The sequence below is a fragment of the Columba livia genome, chromosome 27 (genome assembly GCF_036013475.1).
Source record: "Columba livia isolate bColLiv1 breed racing homer chromosome 27, bColLiv1.pat.W.v2, whole genome shotgun sequence".
Taxonomy (NCBI): domain Eukaryota; kingdom Metazoa; phylum Chordata; class Aves; order Columbiformes; family Columbidae; genus Columba; species Columba livia.
The window spans coordinates 2,637,256-2,658,722 of NC_088628.1; the positions used below are offsets into that span (position 1 = coordinate 2,637,256).

Here is a 21,467-nt window from a genome sequence, read left to right on the forward strand (position 1 = left end):
GCTAATTCAATTTTCAGCCTTATCCAGAGCAACCAAGGCTTCAAAAAATAATCAGGCTGTTCTTATGGGCCCATCTGGGATTTCATCGAGGAATTCCCTTCATTGAATTAGAGATCTTGTGCTTTTTTGAAAGGAGATGCATTCCTGACACTATTTGGAGGCAGTTTCTGATCAATAACGCTCGCTGATATTTTTAGCTGCACTGTGGCTCCCAGTTCCTTGCTCCATGTACAGTGACATGGAAACCAGTACGGGACGGGGACCCCATTGCCTTGGACTGCGCGAGTAAGGATCTCTCCAAGCTGGATGTCCAAGAAGTGTCAAGAGTTGTTTTCTACCTGGAAACTCTTGGCCCCGAGGTGCGAGGAAGGGGAGACTTCACAATGCTGAGCACCTTTTAGCAGCGAGCCAGGTTGAACAAGGGCACACTCACAGTTTCTGAGCTGGTTATTTCACGTCTGTAAGGCACCTGGCACAGCTCTAAATGCCACTGTATGATCAAAGATTATTCCACCCTCATGAAAAACCCAATGAACACGGGAAAACACAAAAATCCCTCTACTCTCCACAGCTATTAGATATGAAGAGCAAAATAGGAATTCAGAGCAGGCGTCCCCCCCGCCAAGCAGCCCATCTCTGAGAGTGGCCAGCAGAGGATGCTTAGGGAAAGAATAAGAAACAAACAAGTACAGCCTGAATTTATCCCTTCCCAGCTCCCAGCAATCACTGAAATGAAGGTTCTCAGAGCCAGCCCTTGCATCTGGACCATCCTTTTTAATAGCTGCACTCCAGGTATTCCTCTGATTGGGGACTAGCACCTGCAGGCCCTTCCTTCCGAGACTGCAGCTCCCTACACTGGGACTGATGCAAGGGGTGACAGGGAGGGATAGAAAACAAGTCATTTCTTTACAACAGCTTATAAGACTCAGGGAGAAATGATCACTCATTAGAGGTTTCACAGGAAAATGAAACAGAAGTATAAATCTGCACTGGAAATCTTGACGTCAGCTCCAACATTAGGTCATACAGCACAGAGGGAGATCCCTGTTCAATTCACAGAGCTTATTGACTCATTCATCAGAATCCTTCTAGTTTCATCTCATTACAGTCACCCACCCCAGAGCATAAACGATGCTGTAGCCATTAACGGGTTGATTAGCACTGCCCCATTTTACAGACAGATAGGGATAGGAGAGGAAGGTACGGTGACCTCCCTAAGGACAGAGGCTGCAGACAGAAGAGCGCTGGCCCACTTCTCCTCGCTTTATCCACACCAGAGATCGCTCCCCCAATCCACGTCTGTGTGTTTTCAAAAGCGTGTGCATTTACACGGAACCCAGTCACAACAGAGCAAATCTGAACATCCACCCAACCACCATAAACAACACTCGGTTTGAAACATTTTCTCCATCTTTCAAGATTATTGCAGCATCTGTTGATCACATTAAGTTGTAAGTGTGCTGTCTCCATGGAGACCGCAGAGTCTCCCTGGGTTTCCAGTTACTGTATGTGGCTTCGACTGAAAGCAAAGTCACCCAATGAGTCAATCTTTATTCCGTGTAATGAAAGGAAAGGATGTCACTGGGCTGATTGTTAGATATGTTGGATAATGAAGCTAGATTTATCATTACACTTCCTTAAAGAGACATTGGTATGGAAGTGACACCTCAAATGGGGATTTGTGTAGCGTTCTGTGAAAAGACAGTCCTTCAAAGCAGCAGGCATCCTTCTTCCTCGAAGAGATCTCCATTCATCCATAGGGAAACTCTCCCCATGAATTTGCACAATAACCATGAAATAACCAGAAACTATCCTGTGAAACAAGGAGCCACAGATAAAAGCTGCTCTTCAAGGGGAAAAAAAAAACCCAGTTAAAATCTCTTCTGCTCTTAATCAGCTTGGGGGCCCCTTCAAGAAAAGGGAAATATTTTTTGTAATGGATGAGGGCTGAATTCAAGAGCATTCAGGCAGCACACAAAGTGACAACAGTAATGAGGAAGCGCAGTTAATTTGGCTTGCAGACTTCATTCTGTCAAATGATTGGAAGCCCTGGAACTCTGTTTTTTAACTGTGCATTTGCTTTTAATTCTTGTAAAGGGAAAAAAAACCATCATAACATCTGAATTCAAATCCTACAGGAAGCAATTTAAACACCAAAGCAAGTAATGACAAGAAATGAACCACCTCTTACAGCAGATGCATTATAAATGAATAAATGAATAAAAGAATAAATATCTTTTTCCTGTTCTCCCAAGCTAAGAAGGTAATAGAAGCTGACCAGGCTTCACATCCTCTACATAGAGAGACTTGATTCAAGAGGCTTTCCTGCAGGGCCAGGGTAATCTGAACTGATGACTGAGGAATACTGCGTGCAGTATCCTGATCCATCCCTGTATTCATTTCCAGCCAGCTCATCACCATTTTTCCCTTCTTTTCTCCATTCTGTACAGACCTTTCTCCACAGCCTCCACCATCAGTTCCTGCATGAACTGGACCATTTGAGTCACTTCTGCCTGAGCAGCAGCAGAGTCGAGAAGCCCCCGCTCCAGATGGCTTGATCTTCCCCTTTCCAGAGAGTGGGTTACTCCCCACTCCTCCCTCAAAGCAGGGAAACTGAGGCATAGAAGTGCTGCACAGCCTTGACTGGTGCAAACAGATGTGACGCTACTCCGCACCTTTTATTCTCGTTTACAACAGAACACAGCAGCTGCGCAATTCATCGGGCTGAGGCAACCTGCCCTTGAACTGGTGCGACTGGCTGACGAGGACGGATCTGGAACAGCGCTCCCAGCCACACCAGTGTTCTGCGCCTTCCCCCTTATTTACACCCATCTCTTTCCAAAACAAAACCACAGCAAAACACTCAACAGCATCGCTTGCCCCAGGACGAGGGGCCCTTTAAGGGGCACTGAGTTTCGCTGTGGTTACAGGCTCCGTACAGGCAGAGCAAACCCCTGAGATGATTGAGTATGGCATCCCAAAAGGAGGGGAGGGAACACAAATAAACAAACTGCTCTACCCTAAATGAAAGAGCTGCTGGATTTAATGTGACAGGGCCTGGGATGCTTCATTTGACACAGACTGGCAGCAGTCTGGTGATTGGCAAGCGCTCGGAATAATGGCTCTCTGGACTGTCATAACATTGCAAGATCATCTGCAGAGCAGCCCAGCCAGCCTGGAGCAAAGCGTGGGATCTGCTGGATTGCAGTTCAAAACAAAACAAACTCAGCGGCTCGGGCATCTCCGCTGTCAGAACCTGTGAGGAGGCGACCTGCAGGGTCCAGATCACACATACCTGGTTGAGCTCTCGAATGCTGTCTGGGTACCCGTATCTCTGGAAAGAGCTGCTCCCAGGCCAGTCAGAACCACAAACTTGTTGCTTCTTGCGTTTATCCACAAATAGAAAACCTTGAAAAGGCAAGAAGGAGAAAAGTTTCACTGAACTGCCCTCAGGAGTTTGCTGCAGAGAACTGACCCCTTTCACCCCTTCACCCTGCAGCCATGTACTAATATTTGCAGCCCTGCAATGCAGCATCACTTAGTCCAGGACCAGGTCCCACCAGCTGAGCTTGTCTCCAGCCTCGTGCACAGCCGGAGAAAGGTGGAGGCTACAACTCTGTGCACCAGAGCCAGGCCAAGGCTTCTCGGTGCTGGAGGAAGGATTTGACCTTTTTTAGGACAGGAGCAAGAGAACAGAGCTGAAGGGATTCCCAAAATGGGGTCTCTTGGACACTACCACCAGTGGCAAAAGTCTCAAGCTCAGCAGGATCTGTGCCTTTCCTTCCCACAAAAGAGGAGAGCAGGAGCATGGCAAAGACAAATCTTTCCCCAAATCCCACTTTAGCATCCCTATGCACACCTAGCAACACCCCAATGATCTTTTAAGTGATCTTCTCTGGGAATAGCTCACTTGCTCTCTTCTAAAGCACTCCACTAGCAGAGGGCTCCAAATATCTGAAGTTCCAACAAAAACTGCCACCCTTACAGAGTCAGGCAGTATGGGGCACTGCTATATGGCTAAGCTGCTTCCAACAGGGTGTGCACACCCATGTTCCAATAGCTGTGTCCACAGCTGAAGCAAACATGCAGCTAACGCTCTCCACTGTCTGTGTGCAAAGCACCATTTCTTCCCCCTTAATTCCACTGCATTTGCCGAGCCGGGTGCAGAGCTGGGAGGATGCTGTTGGCACGGTTTGGAGCCTGGGTACAGCTTCCTGCTCTGGTCCCAGAGCTGCAGCTCCTCCGGGATGTTATTTCCCCCTCGCTCTTGGCTGGGTAAGCAGAGCAGCTGTTTGGGTGGGAAAGCACTTGTGTGCGAGCAGCGCTGCGGTGCCGGCGCTGCCTAAGCTGTATTTACGGTTTGCAAGGCTCGAAGCTGGCAGCGCCTGCCTGAAAAAGGCTGGTTCGGAAAGCTGGGGCTGGTTCCAGAGCCACAGTCAGTTTGCAGTGGTGGAGGAGGATGTTTCAAAACAATCCAGGCACTGGCTTCCTTCGAGGTTAATCCATGCGGCTCCTGCCTTGTGCGTTTTTGAATATTAACAATCCCTGCAGTAGCAATGCAGTGCCTGCGAATCCTTCCTGATAACCGCTCTCTAACAAGAAAGAAAACAATCAGGCCCTTGGCTACACCAGCCCTGCACCTTCCCAAAATGAAAAGACCAAAAGAACACACTGAGGGCCAACATACCCAGAAGTTAACCTGATGGGCTGTTCCCTTTCTCTGCAAGATGCCATCGTTCCTTCTGGCCAAAGTCTTCCAAGTCAATGGGTGTTAAGGGCACTAGGAAAAACATTGGCTCCCCTTACTTAAAGAGGAATCTTTTTTTTTAAAGGGCAGCTGGTGACACCTACAACCCCAGTTGCTAAAATCAGCATCATCTGTTATTTCCCATACCGTCGCAAAATGTTCCATTTTATCCGAGCTAAAAACAGCTTTTCTCTGCTGGAAACATGCAAATATCATTCCTTCATAAAGAAGCCACCAGATGGGAACTTAATAACTGTAGACTCTAATTCGTATTGCCTGGAGTTGCAAAAAACACCAAACTTTGAAAATTCTTGTTTATACCCTGCATATTTGATGGCTTAAATATGTTTCCATGCACAGGCATCTGGCCCACAGCCAAGCTGTGTTAATACTGTTTCTCCATGCAGGACACAAGCTGAAATGACTAGTGCTGGTTTGGGCTTGCCATGGTTCTTCCTGTAAAAGGGAGATTTGCAGGGCATAAATGCTCTGAAGGTGAGCTGGTGGGGTACAGCAGCTCTGTACAAGTTGCCCTTTTTCTCTGTGCTTGTTATTTTACTCAGTGTTCTTCTTTTCTTTAATATAAAGTCCATACCCCCCCATCAAAATGTCTGTGAAGTGAAGCAGACATTTTTCTGCTCTTGCAAAAGCATGTGGGAGAGAAAATTTTATTGGAGTTTTATGGATGCCTAAATGGCTCTGCTGTAGGAGGGAAAGAAAAAGAGCACAGGAAGGAGATGGACAGCAAAACACAAAGCAAGAGTGATACCCCCCTGTGCTCTAAAACTTGAGCAAGGGAATACAGAACCCAGAAACAGCGCAAGGAATAAATTCTTCATGGATCCATTTATAACCAGAACAAGTGTTTGCAGTGCAGGGGATAAAAGCAGGTCCTGCCAGGGCAGCTCTCACATGTTAACTCTAACCCTTCTCCAGCACTCTCACAGAACATCTTGGTGCAGGCTGGGCCTGGCTTTGCATGCAAGCAGCTTTCAGCAGCTTCCTCCAAGGCCTGACTTAACTCACACTGACAACCAGAACCACCCCCAGTTGTCACTTCTTCAGCTCATCGCACCAGGGTGACTCCAGTACACACACTAACGGCATCAAGGGCACTGTCTGTGCACTTTGCATGCTGTGTCTGTGATCAGATCAAGTTCCTGTAATGGACAGCATCAGTTTAACACACACAGGAACCTCTGGGATTCAGTTAACACCAGGTTATAACCTTTGTTTTAAGTATGAATTATAGTCTTATCTAAAAGGCTCTCGTATGGGTGTATCTGTTACTGAGTACATTATACAAAAGGCTGTTGTTGAAGACTGCCCACTAGTGAGGGCTGCGGAAGTACAGAGGAGACTTGAGCCAGTTCATACCCAGATCCAGCCCAGGTTGGTAACAATCCAGAGGTAAATGAGTGCGTAATCTCATCCCATTTCCTAATGGGAAGCAGAGCTGCCACCATCACTACACAGCAAGATCAGCTGGGCAGGAACACATAAATCCAGATTCTCGATCCATAACCAAAGCAGGAATGACGACAAATGCAGCTATTAAAAAGGGAGGCTCATTGTCCCTCCGACACTGAACTGGAAGCCCAGGAGACATGAGAGAAAACCACAACTTTTGTTGGAAAATGTGTCTTGGCCACCCATTTACCTCAAGCAAATATGAGAAGTTAAGACCCGTTCTCTGGAGATTAATCCAGAAAGAGGGGCCTGAGACCTCACCTAGGCAATAAATGATAATTAAAACCTGCTAAATCTACCATCAGCTTTTCTGCTCTGGTTATACAGCGAATAAAGAAGGGGGAAGCAGAGAGGGAGGGAAGCATTTCATACTTGTATCTAACCTGTTTTCCAGATGAGTTTTCCAACGATCAGATTCAATCTACTGTAAAAACTTCCCAGGGAGAGAAACCCTCAGCGCATGAACCAAAAATGTAATGATCTGGGAAATGTTTTTCTCTTTAGGGGAAAGAAAACTAGTTTCACCTTTGTGCTCCCACTTTTATTGTTCACAAACTATCCAGATTCTTTGCTCCAGAGGGGGAGGCACAGTGACAGAGCCGTGACACTGAGCCACAGAAAGGCACGAGAATTAGGCCCTGGTCAAACACGCTGCCCCTCAGACAGGCTGCCAAACTGCGTCAGATCCTCTGTGTCTGCTCATTCTCATCACATTAAGCACTATCCCGCACTCTACCAGGAAGAGACTGGCTTCAATGTGTGTTTTAATAAACCTGCAGCAAATTTACAATCATTAGCTAATATATTTTTACATATTTTTGCCATCTGTAGCAGCGTCCACCCCTTTGGTGACTCTTGCTAAGTGCCTGGCCTCGATGGCTTCCTGTGGCAATGAGTTTCATAGCCATTACGTAGTATGTTAACAAGCACTTTTTTTGTCAGTTAATGCAGTTCTGGCTACTTCCAAATTCTGCTAAAAGGTCTGGTCCCTAATTGATGCTGCTGTGCCACTGAGAATCCCCTTGTGACCATCATCACTCAAAAAACGTCTCCTTCATAACTTTACAACTAGGTTGTAGCAAGCACCTTCATAATCCTGGATACAACATGATTTAGAATGTGAGGAAAGAAAACATCACAGTAGCTGAGATCATCAACAGAAGCAGGCAGAACAGGGAGCTCAGGAGAACTGCCACACTCACTGCATTGGATATTTCCTGCAGAACAGCACAGAGCAACAGGGAGAAACCTTCAGTCTCCACCCTGAACACCTGAAAATGCCCAGGGTGTAGGCAGGTAAGAAGGTGAGGGGTTTCTACATCATCCCCAGTAAAACGTTAACCTGATTCTGCACCTGCTGATCCACAGTCCCCATTGCTCTGATTACCTGGTCCCAAAGGCCGGTGTTCGTGTTAATCTCACACAGCGCTTGACATAGAGCAGAGAGGACCACAGGCTGCAGCCCAGGGCCACATAAACCCAACCAGGATTTAAGTAGATCCTATGTCATCCCCAGAGGGTGGCACGCTGAGAACTGGGGCTTCAGAGCTGAACCCCACTGAGCCTGGGTCCTCTCCCCAGGACAGAGCTGACCCACTTCATAAACGGTGCACTCTTCCTTCAACATCCAAATGCCACTGTATCATTTAGTACTATCCATGGGCTAATTTTCTCCCTCAGGGATGGTAGATTAGATCCCACAATTTCTCTTTCTCCCCCTGAGTTTTCAAAGGTCTTTCAAGTGTAATAAACCCAGGTATTTATATATCAATCTGCGTTACCTGAGGCACATATTATGAAGGCCTGGGTCATAGCAACATCATTACAGTGAGTTTTAAAGAGAGCAATGGGAATAGATAGGGAAATAATTCTCTCTCCATGGTGCCCTTTCTATCTGTATGCTGAAGCTCTCTGCCTTGGACACACCTTCAGAAATACAGTATTTCACACCAGAGCTGAAAACATCAGGGTAAGCAGCAACCAATCCTCCAGAGCTAAACAGCCTTTTCCCCTTTAAATTACAGGCACTTACACATCACCTTGGCTCCTGTCTTCTGCTGCTTCCTCCTACTTCTTAATCCCTTGAAGCTGTTGCACACCTGCAGTCACCGCTTTTCAGAGCATTTGGGCTGCATTTTCACACTGCCAGGGACATTCCAATGTGAGAAGAGGTCGTGGCTTGGCTGCCTTGGGGAGCAGCATCAGCCCCTCTCTATATTCTGCATGGCACCGCGGCAGCTCAGCTTCAAGCAATCTGTTCAGTCACAGACCCTAAGGCAGATTCTTCTATTTCAGCACAATGTTCTGTTGGACTAGAGGCTTAAGCTGGACCCAAAAAGGCCCCCAAACACCTGCAGAACTCCTTGGTACAACATTTCTCTGATATCAGTTTACCGAGTTCCTAAAAAAACATAGCACACGTTTCTGACTGAAGAAAAAAAAGCACATAAAAGGATTTCAAAAGGGTCATAATCTCTCTTGCTTACTCACCAGCCAACACAAGCAGGTCAGATCACTCACTCCAATAACAGCATTTTATTGTTGTATTCACAGGCCAAAGGAAAATCAGGTGCCTCTGGCACTAGCTGATGTACAAAAACGCTGCAAAGTTTTATGACAGCCAAAGGATATGAAGAGGCACACAAACATCAGGAGTCATCCAGCACACAGCACTGACGAGGTGGCCCCACACACTCCAGGGCTCTGGCCACGCTTTCCCACGTGCACCACAGACCAGCTGTGGACCAACCCGTTCTCACCCCTAAATTCCCGCTCACCACAGGTTTCATTCTGCTTTATAAAGGCATTTTAATACATCGACTTGCCTTGGAGGAAGAAAGTGCCTGGCGTTTGTTTAAGTGTCTTTATTAGACCTGAAACAAATACTGCATCATTTAACTTTGAGGCTTTTGTTGCTGGTATCAGTTGTGTTCTGCAAATCACAGACTCAAGACTGCATCTAACCCCTAATAAGCAAGCAAACTGCTATTCGTCCACCTCCCTGCTTTCCCCCAGCTGCTGTTATCTCTGTGTGAGACTGGGAATTGGAGGAAAGAATGACCCAGTGATTGTCTAAATCAGCCCAGCTCTAATTTACTGGAATATGGTTTGAGCAGCTAATGTAACACCTACTGTGAGCAAGATGGAGCTATCTCCAGGACTTCTGCAGGCAAGGAACATTCACTTAAATGGCATTGTCTGGCTGCACTCACTGGAGGGCCTGCCGTACCACAGAGAGCAGTTAACCCTTGGAGTGGGAAATTAGGTCAAAAGAACCAAGCTTTCAACTGCAATTGGAAAAGTTAACTTTCCACGGAAAATTGGGTGTCCTGTTTGCCTCTGTCACTTTCTCAACTCCCAGTGTAGCAAATAGCTGGAGCAATTACAGTGCTCAGGTAAACAGACACTTGCAAGGTGTCCTCAGGATGCCCTCGCCCTGGCAGGAGCTTTTCACAGCTTCCCCAGCCCATGTTGTGTTTCCCACAGCTGGATTAAGCAGCTGGTCTCTCCCTAAATAGAAAGGATGGAGGTTTTTTCTTCTTTAAAATACTAGACTGAGTCACACAGAAGTCAGTGCCTTCCCTGGCCCTGGTACAGAAGCTGAGCTCCCTGGAAAATTATCTCTGCCTCTGTCCTTCAGCTCCTTATGATGAGGTGAGAAGAATAATTCCTCCTTTGCCTACTGCCTGTAAGCATTTTGAGGCAGATACTTGTTCTTGGCCTGAGCACGTAAAGGACTCAGGACCCCACGACAGCAGTACCTGAGGGGGCAGGAAGATGCTCATCATATAAACAGCTTCTGTTTCAACAGCAAGGTCATTTCAAGTTGTTATTAAGTCAACATTCACACAGGATTCTGTGAGCATGATACAAAAATCCTGTTTTAGTAGAAAACGTATTTAATTTAACCTTCTTTTCAGATGGACAGATAGGTTTTCAAGCAGCAATGCTTTCCAATGAGATGCCGTGGCATTTTACAGAAGAGTACATCTGAATCAACTTAATTCTGCCCATGTTACAGATGGAGAAACTGAGGCACAGAGGAGTGGAGTGGTAGATCAGAAGGAACCAGCTGTGGATCCATCTGGTTCCTGAGCACCCAAACCACATGTGTCACCCAACTGAATCCCCTCCCAGAGACACAGAACCAACAGTTCAGCTAATCAGAGGGTCATCCCAGCACCCTGGAGCTGCCCTTCTCCCAAGGACCACAGCAGGTTCCCTTCAGCAGGAGTTTTGTCAAAAGGCGACTTTGTTGCTTGCCCATGTGGCAATTTTCCACAAAAACAGGTAACATTCATTTTCCTTTTCATTGAGAAAAGGCAAAATGGCAACACGAGGAATGCAACGCTTCCAGGCTGAACTTTCATCATTGTGGAATCACTGGAGTTTAATTGCTCACAGAGCCAAAGCTCCAGATTAAGCCGCATGTAATCCCTTTAGCGTGCAATTCACCGGGTTGTGTGCGGGTAGCATGTAACCTCCTGGTTTAAAACCTGCCTTCTAGCAAGCACAAGCACAATTTCCATTAGCCTTTGCATTTCAGGGGCAGATGAGCTCCCCCAACCTGAAAAGCTGAATCAGTAGAGAGCACCCTTGTGCTGCTCCACTTCCCATGCTGGGAGATGCCTCCGGTCCCTTTATAGAATTGTAACTCACACAGGCTTTGCGTAGAGGAGGCCACTTCCAGGAGCTGACTCACTCACCTCCCACAGAGCCCACCAGCGCACAGGGCTCAGCTACAGTCCCAGCTGCAAGGAAACACGTCCCCATGTCACCACACAGCCAGGCAGCACCCACACTGGGCACAGGCTGAGGGAAAGCAGCCTGGAAACGGATAATATCCTGCTTATAGCTCCTCTATCTTTCCATGTATCTGCTTTCCCAGAGCAATGATACACTGGCTCACCCTGGGCCACTGAAATTAGTGGAGGGTCCCCTGGCCAGCCCCAGATTATGGCCTCTCCGTGCTCCTTTTGAGGTACAGTTGGGAACTATTCACCTGGCCAAGGACCAGGCAGCTTGCTTCATTCTGGGGATGCCTCTCCCATAAAACAACTCTGTCATAATTCCAGCCTGGAGGCAGACAGCAATAGTTTTAGAAGCCACTTACAAAGCAACAACATTAATGAGTGTAGCACCATCTCTGGAAACAAGAGAGAGCCTGAAGTACAGGAGACAGATGTGAGGTCAGCTTAAAAAGAGACTAAGTGACTTCAGAGGAAAAGCCCACGTCTGCTACAGGTGCCTGGGTGTCTGGATCACAGAGCCAGTCTGCAGGCCTCACTGTCCCAATGTCCGTCTGCTCACACCAACCATCTATAGCAAACACAACAGCACTCGAACCAGCAGCTGACCCTCCTCCTGCTTCTGCAAAGCCAACACCTGAGGAACCACCAAAACCAAGCCATGTGCTGAGCTGTCAGGAGCTGCTCCAGGGCAGCAATTCAGATGTTCCCCCCACTCCTCCAGGTACCATCTCTCCCTTCTTGGATCACCTGAAGTGGGCAATGACCTTCACAGCCCATGGGCCAGTGACCTCCACAGGCACCTGGAGCACAAGAAGCTCAACAAAGGTAATAGATGGGAGGAGTTAAAACATCTTCCCCCCACCTTGTCATGACTACAGCTAAAATCCAATTTTTAGTCACCATGTTAGTTTGAAAAAAAAAAACAAAAACCACATAAAAACCCCCCAACAGGCTTTATCCTAATTCTCTCAGGAAATAATGACTTTCTGTTATTAAATAATGTAAAATGATTGAGGTGAGTCATAAAGCATTTGTATTAACACTAATGGATCCATGATTAATTTTTTCTTTATTTTATTATTATAAAACTTGTCTGTATTGCCCCCCCCTCCCCTCTGTCCTCCCCATCATATTTTGTTCTCAGGGGAGGTAATCAAGACTTCACTTGAATTTCTCATTACTTGAAAGGCTCCGCATCACAATATGATAATGGGACAGTTTCATAATTACGATTAAAAAAAAATCAGAGCAAGAGAAAACTGGAAAGGTTTTCAAATGCTTTTGTCTTCAGTCACACAGAAATTAAAGAATTGCTTTAAAAACATATTAAAAAGAGGAGAGGGCAGTTTTGACTCACTGTTATGCAAAAACTATTATACTTGAGCTTCATTTTGAAAAGTCTATCCTCCCTCCTTACTTCCTTAAGCCACCTGCTCTCTTTTCCCCCACACCCTTTTGATACAGTACTAGGCAACATCAGCTTACAGTAAGATGCAAAACTAGACTGGTAACTTCTGCATTTTACCACTAACTTGCTTAGAGGCAAATTTACTCATTTTGTGCCTCAGTTTCACGTTTGGAGTAGAAAACACTACAGGAGCTAACGCTGTTTTGCTATTTTTACCCAAAGGAGATCTACAGGTATATACTGTTTATTTTAAAACCTACCTCTAGGAGCAGGACACAGGTGGCAGAGATGAGCAGAACTAGCCCTGTTCTCTGTTAACAGGCTTTGAGATCCCACAGGATATAAGGCTGGATTAGATCTGACAAATAATAATGATTATTCTTATTATTCCTCCTAGAACTGACCTAAGACATAATCAGCTAGAGATATGTCAAAGTGTGAAGACATTATGCTCTATGTGGGACACTGAAATAGCTGGAATTTCTGTCTAAGAGTCCTTTGCTGAGCAGAAAAACCCCACATTTTCTGCTGCCAGTTTTGCCCCCTCAGCCCCCCAGCACATTCTATGCGCATCACAAGCCAGTCACCCTAATTCCCGGGGTCCCTTCTCAGACTGGCTTATGAGTCCCTTGTGAGAGCAGAGGAACCCTGCAGTAACCACACCATGCCTCAGTTTGCCCGCAGCTTCCTGCACAAAGCCCTGCATTGCCCTGAGGGTGAAGCTGCAAGAGACTGTTACTACATACAATGCTCAGAAAGGCTGGAAGAAGGCGATGACCCCCTCAAACAGCCCACAATAGTGTCAGACACCACTGAGGATCCCTCTCCTCTGTTCATCCTCACAACATGGCCAAACAGCTCCTCCCTGGCCACAGCGAGAGACTTTAGTTCCACAGGAAGGCAATTCCCCACTAGCCCTGACATTGCACAGGGAACACAGGCCTCACTTAAAGGCCCAGCCAGGCCCACAGTGGCCTCACCTCTGTGACTAGCAAGGCAGGGCAAGCGCAGAGACAGGTGAAAAGGACGCTGTTACAACCTTTGTCCGCTCTCAGCGGACAAAACCAGAAAACTCACACCGAGCCTTTACATCTTACCTGTCCAAAGCCACCGACCACCTGCCAATAGCCCCCAACAGTGTGAGGGCCTCCCGGCCGAGCAGCATTTATAGCCTCCCGTGAGGCGGGGCTACACGGGATTGGTTGGGGTGAAGCCGTAGCAGCAGCTGATTGGCCAGTAAGGGAGCTGTCCCCCGCCATTTTCTCCTCAGTGGTGGCTGTGAGGGTCTGTGTGGGCTGTCCGAGCCCCAGCACTGAGGGGAATGTGCTGCTTTTTGCCTCCTTCCTGAGGTGTTATGGGTGTGGATGCTCTGGCTCTGTACTGGGTGTCAGACGGGTGCCCTCGCTTCGGTTCCAGCTGTGAAAGGCAGCTGGACTGCTGGGGCCGCAGCCCGGGGAGGCAGGACCTGCTCCCGGGCTGTCAGCACCGCTCACAGGGCCCGGCCTCTGGTAGGGCCTGATTAAATGCTGCTGTAAAGCAAATCACGCCAAAATGCAAATAGTGGCAGCAGCAAATTCTTGATTAAATATGAACAAGCGTAGAGAATTGCTTGTGTCACTCACCGCACTCCTCTCTGTCCTCCATCTGGCTGCTTCCCGCCTCTTCCACCATCTCTCCCCCGCCATCTGTTCAGCGCTTTCCCTCCTCTTCCCTCTCTGTCCCCACACCCGCTTCCCTTCGCAGTTAGTTTCCTTTGAGTGGGACCCAGTTAGTTCCTCCTCTCCCTGTTTCCAGGGGTGTATATTGGTGCTTCCAGCTCCAGGTTGGTAGTTTGGGCAGTTAGCGGGGAAAGAAATTGTCACAACGCTTCACTGTTAACCTGTGGGATGCCTGGTCTCAGAATCCCATTTGGGCCAAGGGCAAAGCAAAACTAACACAATTAATGTTTGGCTGTACGTGCAGGTCATTAAAATATTCAGTGGTCACAACGGATAGGATCAAACCTACCCCTTCACGTGCTTGTCGGCTGCCTTGCGACATGACTTACACCAGTGCAAACTGCTTCAAATCACAATAATGGCCTTTTAGGGCACCTTGCAGGGGTTTATTTGCTTTTTTCCTGGAGTAAACAATAGCACGAGTCAAAGGCACCGGATCAATGGGCATTAAAATGTATAGAAAGGACGTAAACCTTATTGCTCCGGCGCATCAGCCGCGTGTTCCCGGAGGTGGGAAGGATGCTGCTGGGTCACACCAGCGCTCCTGCCGCCGAGGATCCGCGTTCTGCCACCAAGGATCCGCGTTTTGTGCCATGGCAGCAACAATGCTGCTGTCAGAGCCAGGCGCTGGGCTTGATCCAGACTGGCAAACCCAGGGTTCCTGTAAAAGAGCTGAATAAGGGCCCTGTGTCTGACAAGAAGGAAATAAAACTATTGGATTGTTGGCTTTGATAAATCCTTTCCCTGGCACATTCCTCAGCAAAGGATAATGGTACAGAGAGAGAGACGGTGAGACACTGTCCTTTTTTTTTCCTGGTGATTTAAATACAGTGAAAAAACAACATGATATCAACATAAAGCTGTTAGAAGAATAACCTGACTGAGCACCTGAGTCTCCAGGGTGGAATCAGTTTAGATTGATGCATGATAAAGGAAGGAACCTGTTGCCTGAGCAGGCTGCTCTTGGTGCGATGGGCAGAGCTGTTATCAGACCTGTTAAACAAATAAAGCTGTGAAGTGCAGACATATTGTCTGAAGCACACGCAGGGCTTTCCAGGCAGCCGAGATCTTCTTAAGGAATCCTTGATAAAGGAAAAAGCCTGTTGGAGTTAATGGATATCCTGGGGTGATGCTTGGAGAGGATGCGTGAAGCGAATGAGGATCTTGGCTGTGGCTGCTAATGCACATTCTGGAAAGAAGAGGAATGATAAAGGATTTGTCCCCAGCTATAGCATCCATACAGCAGGGCCCTGACCTTGAGATATTCTGTCTGATAACAAGAACCAGGTGCCAAAGTTACCTTTCAAACCAGCTTTGTGCCTCCTTCATCTTAGAAAAACCTTTGCACCTCGTCCCAATTTGCCCCAGCTTGAGTGAGAAGCCAGGCTGCCTTCAACTGGGTTTCTAACAACAAGAGAACAGTGATTTCACTGCAATGTTTTCCCTAAGGAAAAAAAAAAACCCGACAGAAAAACAGGAAAACAAACAAACAGCAAAAAACCACCCCACAATTTGTTTGTCTGCCTGTGACAGGGAGAATTTTTCATGTTGCCATCAGCCCTGGAGTTCATTCACCTATTGGAAAGATGTCCAGCTTCAAAGGCTGTTTAATCTTATTTGAAAAGAGATAATTAGGAAAACACACACAAGCACATGTGCCACACACTCACAGTCTCATTAGAGACTGCTTTCTCCTCCAGCTGAGGAAAAGGGTTTATTTTGATGGCGAATGTGATTTCGTGTTTGGTTAAGGTGTGTGCATCCATGTGCATATGTAGGTGCATATTTATGTCTCTGAAGGGGAAAGGTTTTTAGCTTGTCGAAACCTGTGAAATTCCTCGTCCTTGTTCCATTTTTGGAAGCAGATTTTGATGAGATCTCTCCCGTCAGTGCACAGAAAGCATCTAATCACGCTGCACAAAGACAGCCACAACTGACAATGCATCTCCCTCTTCCAGGAGAAAGGAAAAGGGGGACAAAATGAATAATTCAAATGATAATTAGCAGTGTAATTATTCCTGTTTTTAGAGTAACCTACAGGACAGAACATCAAAGTATGAGTCACTGGCAAAGTATAAACAGAAATAATGCGGAAGGTGCTTGTCCTGGTGCTTTAGAAAGGGACTTGTCAGAGACTTTTCCTTCTCACATTGGCATGCAGTAAGTCTGGACTCCAGCGACAGCTCAGACCTCTCCTTAAACAACAGCTTTAACAATATTCCAAACTTACAATCACTTTTGCTTTTTTTAAACCTGGAGCAACTCTTTTTAACAGGAAACACGAAACCTCCGTGGCTGGAGCAGCTCCCGTCCAAGGAGACACCGAGACAGCAGCTCAGCCCGTAAAAGCGAACAGCGGGATGCCTCTTGGCACCGTAACACAAGAAGAAGAGAAGAAAGATGTCTTTAATTTCCCTGGTAATGATCAATATAGAATCAAATCCGACCTTGAATTTTAATGGGCCTGTACTAACAGAAAGCCACTTGCAGATGGATGGAGGAGGATCAGAGTAGCCCAGGGGAGGGAGGGCTGGGTGGTCCAAGGCTGGGCAGGCTCAGCACCCTGGGTGGCCACCCCCTGCCACCACGGATGTGCTTTTCTGGGGCTGCAGAGGAAAATAATAACCCTCGGGGGTGGCATTGGCTGAGGATGGGCCGTTGTGGGCGCAGGAGGCAGCGTGATCCAAGGCTTCCCGGCTTCCCCCAAGTACCGGTTCATCCAGCGATTTCAGAGCGCTGTTTTAAAAGCAAAGATGCTTACAGACAGGGAAACTGAGTCCTCGGCCCAGGGTCATGTGGCAGCACCTGGAGCAGGTCTCCCAGGTCCCCGTGACACCCTCCCCATGACACTGGGTGCTCTTCATTGCTCCCTGTCTTTGACATGTATCAGGTGCTGCACAGACGAGATGACTCAACTCCTGACCCAAGGCACCAACAGTATTTGCAATTGGCAGAGACTCCTTATAGAGGAAAGGATAAAAAATGCACATATGCATTTATATATATAAATAAATAGAGATGAGATTGACCAGCTGAAATTATATAGCAGCTGTTAACATTGGCATCTTTATTTGCTGCATCAATTGTATTTGGTTTAATCTCGTTCCCACAATGCTGAAAACATTTGACTCATCTTCTGATTTTTTTTGTTGATGTAGAATCATTTTGACAGTTATCCCGTTGGCTGTTAATAAATATCTGCACTTTCTATAATCAATCGTAAAACAAATCAAATCGCCTTTTCGCTTTTTATTTGACCTTAATCCTAACAAATCTCTCACAGTTTTATTGAATTTACTCGTGAGCCAGCAGAAGAAAGAAAAAGAGAGGGTATCCACTGATGCCTGTCCATCTGTCTGAGGCAAAGATAGTCCAGAGGAGCTGAAATGGAAACCAGGACAATATTCAGCTGTAGTGTGACGCTGCTGAATCACCCCGGCCGGATCCCTTTGCCTTTCGTGTCTTGCTTCCCCTTCCGGAGCACAGAGTAAAACCACAGGGAGCCCAGCACGATGTTTTTCGCTCCCCTCAACCCAGGATTCACAGGACCAGCTGCCTCCTGTTGACCACCCAAGAAAAGGGACTTATCTTGCTTCTCCAGAGGCTGTGGGAAGGACTTCTTCTCCTTGGTGGTCTAATCTGGACTTTTAATGTTTGCCAGTCTGCAGGTCCCCTCGCCCTTTGCCCCTGGTGCTCAGGAGGAGCAGAGCTGTGCTGTGGGAGATCTGGTTCTTGTAATACAGCTGAGATGAAGTGGAGGGAGCTGGAGGGCACAGGATGCTCCGGCCAGCGCGGTCCCCACCGCGTGGCCATTCTTGCCTGTGTGACGTCCGTGTTTTCTTCCCTCTGTCCCCTCCCAGACTTCTGCCCGCAAAAACAATCCACCGAGCACTTCAAAACGGGCGGTGGGACGAGACTCGCTTCTCGGCACAAATCCTGGATCACGCGCTGGGGAGGAAGGATGCAACAGCACTTTTCTGCTCTTAAATCAGGCCTGGCTCTGCCTTTGCTCAGCACCACCCCAGGAGGCACAAGGATGCTTTACAAGCAGTTCTAGTGCAGTGTCTACTTTGCAAATGTTTCCCTTCCTCCATCACTAACAGAACAGGATTCAGAGTTTGTGAGTAAAAATACATAAATAAAACCAATCCTGCAGTTAAAGGAGGTGGGGGGGAAGGATAAAAGCAGGAGAAACAACTTTGTCCTTTGGTGCCAGCGGTGCCCGGCTCCCGCAGTTGGAACCCCAATGAGAACCAAAGTATCTTCATCATTATCTCACTGCAAATGGCAGCTGCTTCGCCAGCCGCTGCTCGGGCGGGCTGGTCTCTTTTATGAGAGCAGGAAGGGAACAGTGGGGCAGGGAATTAAAATATGGGCTACAAATTGGAAACGGCATGGGGTGGAGGGGGATTCAGCTTAGCCGGCGGACGCCCAGCGTGCTCCCTATTTATGTTATGCCTATGACTTTGCTCCTGAGCAGCTTGTAGGAGAGAAAGAGAGAGAAATATATATAAGCATATATATATACATCTTGCAGCTTGCCTTGGCCCGGGAAATTCCTGCAGAAGCCAATGGCAGGTGAGACTGCAGTGCTGTAGGTCGGACAGTGATGCAACAGCCCATCTGCAGCCATGAATTACCTGCCCTTGTGCAGGTCGCTCTGTCTAAAGATTAATCTTCGGGCTGAGCAACTGGCTGAGGAGGAAAGGTAGATGCGGCGGTGTCTGCATCCCCGGACGGTACTGCAAACCCCAGCCCATCAAAGCTCATCCCCAGCCTTCTCTCACACTCAGGGGAACCTGAACTCAAATTTATGCTCCTGTGTGACCTTGACACCTCCGTGTCTCAGTTTTCCTGTCTTTAAAACAGGAATCAGCACTTAGAGCACCACCAGGATGAACGTGCGGAGAGGTGCCAAGTGCTCAGACAGGGCTCAAACGGGTCCAGCCTCCCTGGAGCTGCAGCCCCTCTGCATCTGGGTGTCCCTTTCCAGCAGGACTCTGTCCTCTCTGCTTCTGCATCCCCAGATCACCCCAAACCCACCAAGAGCCCTGCACTTGACACGCACGGCTGGGAGAGAAGCACGCAAAGAAGGAAAATAGTGCCTGAGAGGTACCTCCTTAGTACAGCGAGGCCTGAGAGCAACCAGAAATAGAAACACGGAGCCATGAATTAAACACACCGCAATCTCTCATCTGTCTCCAGCGGGGAGTTCAGCTCAGGGCAGGTCGCTCCTCTGCTCGGATGGATGCCGGGTGGGCAGGTGTCTGTGCCAGTGTCCCCTTCCCACGCCAGCCTCACCGTCCTGGCACTGCTGGGGTCTGTGGGACAGAGCTGACCAGTCCCAGGCACTTCCCAGCTCCTCGGTACCCCAGAGCATGCCAAGATCTGCAGCCAGAGCCACTGGTTTCCTTCACAAATCCCAACTGGGAGACCCCTGTGTCTGACCATGCAGAAGCGGCTCTGCTGCAAATGGGGACTGGGGAGGCACAAAATGCTTGTGGCTCAGCTGGGCACAGTCACCAAGGCTTCAGCAAAAGGAGACTGTCCCTGGGGAGCACCCTGCACGACCAAACTGATGTGTAATAATGCGACAGGCGGCTCTTTACTGATGCTGTTGGATATGAAAATAGCTAGGACTTCAATCTACAGGTTCCTCCCATAGCAGGGGATGATATCACCCTGTTATTTGTGGTGCCTCCCAGCCTCGGAGTGGAGCACAGGGACGGGCTTAACATCTTAAACTGACATTGGTTGTGATTATTGCTCCTGCGGACATGAATCTCTGCTGGCTGGTGTCAGCACAGCACACAGGCGGGGGCTCACCCCGCCAGCAAATTCCCCAATTTCACATCCGTGCTCCTGCCAACTGCCGTTTGGGTGGGATGGTGGCACAGGCAGGAGGAAAGGGCTCAGCCTTGAGGCCACCCGGCTCCCTCCGCACTCAGCAATTGTCTGATTTCCTTCAGTGGCACAGAGGAAGGACCAGCCTGTCCCAGAGGCAGGGAGAACATCGCTTGGGCAGCGGATGATCAGCGTCGCTGACAGCTGTCTCAAGTGGGTGTGATGGATGATGCCTCAGTCCATTGCGTGTCTCCGAAGTCCACCAGACAGCAGAGCTCAGGAAGGATCAGCCCCACGCATGCCTGCAGCCCCGGGGCTTGAGACAACTCCAGAGCGATGGGGAAAATGAAGGAAGTAATTTAGAGCCTAATGAGGGGAAATCCACAAAGCCCTGGCTCAGCCTGAAAGCTGGCTTGCTTGAGAAAGGGCTCGATTTTCAGCTGGATTTGCAGATGAACAAGTTTTCCTAACTCACAAAGGGTAACACGGGGATTCGGCATCAGGATGGCTTCTCCCTCCCACCTCTGGCATCGCTTCCTTAACTGCCCTCTCAGAGGATGCACAGCATTCGCAGTTCACACATTAAAACACGTTTGTGACATGGCTCACACATGCGTGTGCCAGATGGCGTGTGGGGACACAGTCATATACATCGACTACACGCAATTACGCTACAAATGCCGCTCATGCACGGACCAGCTGCAATGAGCTAGTGTGTCGCTGTTAGTCCGCTCAGCCCTGCACACACCAGAACATGTACCCTGGTGCTCGGGGGTGACCACACTCCCATTTCCCACTGATTTGCTTTTGCTGTCCCCTTCTACATGTATCTAGGTAAGTGGGATGCTCATGGAGATGTCTGCCACATCCACCACAAGAAACTGCATGCAAAATGTGAGCATGGGCACTGGTATAATACCAGTCCCACCCACACAGTTATGTTTTTTACACGGATCAAACAGCCACGGTGACCCTGGTCTGGAAATCGTAGCTGGGATACATGTATTGGGAGGGGACAGTGCTTGGAAAACGAGGAATAGGAAATCAAAAGACTGGAATATCACACACTGCTCTCTGTAGGGTTGTCTGGGGAAAGGGATCCTATAAACGACCACTCCAGGCAAAGCAGGGGTTTGGGGACCCCCAAATTCTATCTCTCTGTCTGCTCCTCTCCCCAACTCGAAAAGGTTTTTCCAGCCCCGCGGGAGCCCTGGCTGCTCCGTCCCCCTCCTTTTCATCGGGTTAATTGGCTCTGCCTTAGCGGGGGAATCTCAGCCCGGCTGTCAGCCCGACCGCGCTCCCAGAGCTACCGAAGGGTTTTTAACCTGTCACAGAGGCAGCTGGGAAAGGAGCAGGACTCGCTGCCTCTAATTGCTCTTTGCATGGAGGTACCTTGTTTATTCGATTAATTTGGAGCCATCAAATGCCACAGCTCCACACGCAGCTGCTGGGTGGGGGAGTTTTTTCCTCTCCGGAATAGGGGGTACGCAAAGCCCCTTATTTCCTTTAAACAATCTCTATGTCTTGGT

At 48.3% G+C, this 21,467-nt stretch overlaps 1 long non-coding RNA gene across 1 annotated transcript; it reads right to left on the bottom strand.

Annotated features, from left to right (window-relative positions):
- Positions 1-1,952: 1,952 nt before the first annotated feature.
- Positions 1,953-13,522, bottom strand: LOC135576483 (uncharacterized). The gene is made up of 3 exons (XR_010468254.1): positions 13,474-13,522; positions 12,637-12,734; positions 1,953-3,408 (listed from the first exon to the last, which is right to left on the bottom strand). It is a non-coding gene; the product is annotated as an uncharacterized LOC135576483 (long non-coding RNA).
- Positions 13,523-21,467: the final 7,945 nt, after the last annotated feature.